The following is a 6,541-nucleotide window of genomic DNA, read 5'->3' as shown; positions in this document are numbered from 1 at the left end:
ACGAAATTTGACAGGCGGTCTACCTACACTATATAAAGACCACACACCAACTTTCGACCCAATCCGAGAATATTTTAAACACACTTTAAAAACAATATTTTATCGATTCCGTGGGCGCATGCGTGTGTGGTTGGGCTCAAAACGGTCAACGATGAACGCACAGAGAACCAGCAACTAATAACAGATACATGTTTTGAAAACTGGCGGCAATGCAATGCAGATGATGAGCATGATGTGATGATGAATGCAACAAACAAATAATCACAGGGCGGCAACGGAATAAAAGGGGAATCTTCTGGAGCGTTGGTCTCGGGATGTTACACCTTGTTTATAAAGGTTCGGTCACCGCCTTCAAGGGCACCACTAGTGGAATCACGAGATCTCACATTGTGTGGGTGCGTGAGGAGAATACGACGGCCTTAGTGTCTTCTTGGGAGCATTGTGCCCCCACACCGCTCCAACAGATATGTGCTTCCCCTTAAAGGGAAGGAACTTTGGTAACATATCCTCGTCTCTGCCGACTCCACTTGTGGTTACTTCTTACCTTTACTTTGTGCAAGATATTATTGTGTTGCATCCTTTGCTTGCTTTTTAGTTGTTGTTGTTAGCATCATATAGGTATTCCACCTAGTTGCATATCTAGACAACCCTTTTGTTGCTAACCCTAATTTTGTTAAAAAGAGATAAAGTTACCAGTTGCCTATTCACCCCCTCTTGTCAACCATATTGATCCTTTCAGCAAGGACCGATGTACACTCCCACCAAGCCAATTCATGTTCCCTGCTTGATTTTTTCATCGACACTTGTTACTATTAGAGATTTGTGTCCTATGTGGTATGAGTCAAGGACCTAAAGATTCCTTGCTTGTGTTGTGCTCTAGGAAGTTTATAAAGGTGTGGTGATAGCCTTCAAGACCAATGGTTTGAGGCTCATCCATTGGGGTGACTTGAAGGAAGAATAAGGTGAGCCGCTTGGTGGCACTCTAGAGATTTGGTTTTGTTACCTCTCGAGCACAGGTTGCCACCACTTAAAGAGTGTAAACTTCGAGATTTGTGCCCACGACCCACTTATGGTTAATACATTCCCGCATCTTTACTTGCTTTATATGCTTGTTGGCTTGCTAAGTACTAGTTTGTTGCATATCATACCTCATTACTTTCTTTCTTGTTGCATATCCAGATAACCTAGTTTATATGCAATGCCCTAACACTATGAAGTTAAGCTTAATATTTGTAGTCTTCTATTCACCCCCCTATAGTCGATCGTTTTGATCCTTTCAAAATATCTCTCCCCAACTTTATGCATCAAAGGAAAACCTTCCTCAACCAGTGTTGAGCTTGGTTTGCTCTTGCCCTTCCTTTTTAATATCTAGTACGCAGGTCTGTCAGGCAGGCCTATGATTCAACAACCATCAGATTTCCGTGGAGACATTGGTGAGGCAGTAACTGGAGTTGCATGCCTGGTCTGGGGCGTTATTTAATGTTGAAGCATGTGCACCAACATGATTCATCGCTTCTTCAGTCTCAACCTCCAGATCCCATATTGTGAGATCAACTGAGGCCCTTTCCCCAATGTTCCTCTTCGCTTGCTGGTGGCAGGTGGTGTGCTAGCTCGACCATGGCGGCTCCACCCTGGCGGCACCGAAGCAACATTTGGGGTGTGTGTGTTACCTTGAATGTGGTGTAGCATTTCTAGAAGGCATTATTCTCCGCGTGGTGTTTTCCTTGGACACAACTTGCCACGTCCTACTCCAGGGTGATATCTCTTTCTGTTTAAAGTTTTTGTATGGCCCATTATATTCCCTAGGGGTGTAACTTTTGTGGGTCATATTTGGACCACAAGTTAGTAAAGAAAGCATAATGTACCCAAAATGTTTTTGTTGACAATAGGGGAGGGGTATTTATTAATTTTGGTTCACGAGTTCATCATGGATTGTGAGGTTGGGGGTGTCATAGGCTCATAGTTCATGGTGAAGTAAACCCTCTCATACTCATTGTATTGCGCTTATCCATTTAGGTCCTACTGTCCAATGGACTTGTGGCTTATTTTTCCACTTGGTCATACTCTCTAATGGAGTTGTTTCATATTTGGTCTTCCTTTGACTTTAAATTTAAACTTCTCACCTTTAACTTGTTCACTGGCCTTCTGTTGAATTGGCTTAACTTTTAGAATTCGCTACATAGATGCCATCAAGACTCACGAGTAGATCTAGTTATTCTCATGACATAATGTTCAATGGTAGATGATACTTTGAAAGAAAAGGACAAGACGAGGTTGTTGCTATGGACAATACACACAACATAACAAAGTGGCCCGATTGTCAAACTTGGTTCTACCCTACTTAGCAGTGAAGACTTAAATTTAGTAGGCTAGTATGTTTTGGAGGCTTCGTCACCATTATGATATGGCTATTTGATGATTTGTTTAAGTGCCTTTTGGATGGCATGTCTTAAAAGGCGTAGGATAGATAAATAGCAACGATTGAAGGATATAATGGTATTTAGGGGATATAGAACATTTACAAAGGGCTCGTTTGTATGACTTAGTCGCGTAGGATAGAAAAATAGCAACGATTGAAGGATATAATGGTATTTAGGGGATGTAGAACATTTACAAAGGGATGTTTGTATGACTTGGTAAAAGAAATGCATGCATTTTGGAGGAATAAAGAAAAGTAATACATAAAAATGGATGAAAAGAGTACGAGGTTTCGGCCATTTGCTCTCGATACATGAATTAAGAGAGGATTTGTGACACACATGTGTGCGTGTGTGGGTGGGTGGGGGAGGGCACTGGCCTCACCTCCTTTTGGCTTTCAGTTTTGAATCTTTTATACCTTTTGAACATTTTTTTTCGAAATCAAGCTTCGTTTATGTTTCTTGTCATGAGGGCTTCAAAATAATATTATTTTAAAATTACACTTAGACGAGTTTATAAAAACTTCATCAAGTTTCATTGAGTTTATAAAAGGGAGCTGCTACTTTTCCCTTTATGGGAGCTACTACGCATCCACCAGTGGATATTTACCAAACATCCGTCACCCGGACAGCCGTTCGATCTAGCGCGTAGCCGTCCGATCCGCTCCTGGACTCAATTCCTGAAATGACGTTCGAGTTGCAGAAACAATCGCTTTGTTGCAAAAAATAAACTTGGGACCCATTAATTCCTGAAACAGCGTCGAGTTTCAGAAACAATTGCTTGTTTCAGAAAAAAAATTGTTCGTCTTTCTGCAAACATATGTACTGTTGCGGAAGAATTTTTTGCAACAAATGTCATGTTTCAGGAAATTTTTGCAGCGGGCTGGGATAGGGCGGCGCTACGGCGGTGCGAGGTGACGGGCAGCGGGGTGGCTGGCCCCCTGGTTGCGGGAGCTCGCCGGCATGGCCGAGAGGAGCTACAGCGGAGCCGAGAGCGGGCTGGGACGCGGCAGCACTCCGGCGGTGTGGGGCGACGGGCGGCTAGCCCCTGGCCGCGTGAGGTGAGGCGGCTGCCCCCTGGTCGCGGGAGCTCGCCGACGGGGCCGAAAGCAGGGCGGGGAAGGCCATGGCAACAGCGGCAGCTCCAGCGAGACTGAGCGGAAACACGGAGGCGGCGGGCGAGATCGCCGGGGCCGAGGCCGAGCCGCGGGGTGGAAAAGTGAGGAGCTTAGCTTCATGACCATTTCCTGAAACAATGATCCAGTTTCAGGAAATGGTTCGCGATCAGATCGAGATCCAAGGGATGAGCGGACGACGAATGGATCGCGCGGGATCAGCCGGTGGGATGTAATCTTTTCCTTTTATAAAAGCGGTTAGATAACTACTCCCTCCGTTCCAAAATATAAGACCTTTTAGAGATTTCACTAGGAGACTACATACAGAGCAAAATGAGTTAATGTACACTCTAAAATATGTCTATATATATTCGTATGTAGTTTATAGTGCAATCTCTAAAAGGTCTTATATTTAGGAACAGGGGAAGTAGTACTTTAACATGCCCTCACGAATCCATCGATTTAACGTATCTCTACTATTAAAGTAGGATGTGCCGTCGTGATGGTTCAACCAGCGATGGTTCAACCTCTCGATCCCACCTTCGATCCCACCTTTCCCGTGCGGTAAAAAAGAGGAGCACCAACCCTCGTTGACCCCGGGCGCAAAAAGATCGCAGGAGCAGCCCACGTTCCCACGTTCCCTCGCAACCTTCCTCCGCACGATTGAAAAAAGGAAACAACCACGACCCAGTCCCGTCCCCCGTCACACGTCCTTTGTCCCGGTCTGCCCCACCTCTCGCTCCCGATCCCTTCTCTCTCTCGATCTCGCCACCGCCGCGCCCACAGTCGTGTTCCACGATGAACTGCCCATCCCATTGCCATCAGACACCCGCCTCGATCGCCGTCACGCGGCCCGTGCACGCCGCCCTTGTACGACCTGCTCGCCTCCACCACCGCAAGAGGCGTCTCTTCCAAGGCGCCGCAGCAGCAACACCATCAGCTGTTCGGCGAGATCGCCGACCAGGCCATCTCCAAGACGCCGCACCAGCAGCACCAGCAGCTGTTCGGCGAGATCCCCGACCGCACCAGCCACGCCCGCTTCCGCCGCGGCCCCATCCAGTCACCGCCGCCGCCGCCTCCTCCAACTCTGGTCGCTCCTCCTCCTTCCCCACCGTGCCCTCTCGCCATCGAGCCGTCCAGGCCGGCTCCTTTGACCGTCGTGGCGCCGGTTTCGATGGCCGCCCCGGTCCCGCAGCCGTAGAGCCTGACGCTGGACCTCACCAAGCCGAACCTGACCATGTTGGGCGCGACGTCCGTGACGTCCACGTCCTTCTTCTCGTCGGTGACCGCCGCCGAGGGGAGCGTGTCAAAGGGCCGCAGCCTGGTGTCCACCGGCAAGCCCCCGCTGTCCGGGCACAAGAGGAAGCCCTGCGCCGGCGCGCACTCGAAGGCCAATACCACGAGCAGCCAATGCCACTGCTCCAAGAGAAGGAAGAACCGCGTGAAGACGACGGTGAGAGTAGCTCGCGTCCATCCAGATCCAGTGAAGCGCCGCCAATGTCTGGGCAGTAGACGAGCGCGAGCTTCGGGGGCCATAGTATCACTGGGGAGGAGGGCAGACAAATGAGAGGGAGGCTGCTCGCCGAGAAGAAAGCCAACCAGCTTCTCACCAGGGTACGTAACTGATTTCCCCTTTGCAATATTAGTTGATCATTGCTTTTGTCATCATATTCCTGAAGTAGAATAGTTTTTTGTGTCCATATACTCCTTTTATTTTACTGCTATGGATTGGATTAAATCTGATTTTTGATATATATCTTGATTTAGTCTGCTTCAGGTTCATGGCCGGTGGATTCGTTCTTCGATGGTGACACTATCCATGTCAAGCAGCGGCATGATAAGAGCTCCGGCGAGGTCGTCATGTGCCTGTGCATCTTCAAGCACATGCTGCCGACTCTGGGTGGTGTGGCTCTATTCCTTCCCCGTCTTGTTTTTCTTCACTCTCCCTTGGTTACTTTTCGCCTTAATCTTGATTTTTTTTGTCGGTTCATGTTGTACGTTAGTTCTTTCTCTGCTGGATGTTCGGCCCGTTGATGCTGCATGGAAGCAAAAAAATGTCACATACCTTCCTGTAAGTGCATTTCTCCATCTTAATTTGGGTTGCTCTCAATGTCTCGCTTATCTATTCTCCTCCGCCCATCGTTCAGTGCAGGGTTGGTTCATGAGATCAGATAATGTGCTGTCATTTAGTTTACCCAACTGCTACATTGAAGATCGAGGAGTACAAGTGTGTATTAATTTGAACACAAAGTGTTACAATCTTCATTCTGAACTTATCTATGCAAGTGGATAAATTGGTCGTATATCAGTCTGCACTTTTAGACCAAAATAAGTTCTACATGGGCTTCTTCGAAGGAAAATGAAACCCCACCTGAACTTTTAGCTCCCCGTATGTGTGTGATCACTTGTTGAGTTTTCCAACGTGATCAGTTTTCTTATGAATTCGTGGGATTTTATATTCTAATCAAGTCCCGCAGTTCTGAGTTTTAATTCATGTGCAATAGTCACAAACAGATCTGCCTTGGATTCAAAATATTGCAGGCTTGAACTTATTTACATTTCAGTCAACTTTTGTTCACCAATGTCAGCCAGTGGGAGAGCCAAGTTTTCCTTCGACTATTCTAAATTTTCCTTGGACTATTCTCAATTTGTAATTTGCAGCTGAATTCTGAGTACATTTATGCCATCTATAGAAATAGATGGCCTGATGTGCCACTGTGCAACATCACGACGACGAACATCACCCAGTGAACACTGAAAAATTCTCGGATCAATACGCATTTGCGACTTGTTGTTCTGTCCTGTTTTAGTAAGGTTGCATCTCTTCTATTCTATAATCTTTTGGTAATTTTGTAGATTAGGAAGTTTAATTCTTTTCTGATGATAGTTTAACTGTAATCAGGATATGGAATCTGCATGTCCATTTTACTGTATGTATCTGTTTTTACACTTCTATTATAGGTCTCGGAGTATTATGCCCGTTCAAGAAGCACAAGACCGAGCCTCTTC

At 46.6% G+C, this 6,541-nt stretch overlaps 1 pseudogene; it reads left to right on the top strand.

Annotated features, from left to right (window-relative positions):
- Nucleotides 1-3,380: 3,380 nt before the first annotated feature.
- On the top strand, nt 3,381-6,283 carry LOC123396677 (annotated as a pseudogene).
- Nucleotides 6,284-6,541: the final 258 nt, after the last annotated feature.

The sequence above is a fragment of the Hordeum vulgare genome, chromosome 5H (assembly GCF_904849725.1).
Source record: "Hordeum vulgare subsp. vulgare chromosome 5H, MorexV3_pseudomolecules_assembly, whole genome shotgun sequence".
Classification (NCBI taxonomy): Eukaryota; Viridiplantae; Streptophyta; class Magnoliopsida; order Poales; family Poaceae; genus Hordeum; species Hordeum vulgare.
Note: the sequence above shows the minus strand (reverse complement) of the source record. Positions and strands in the feature narration are given on the sequence as shown.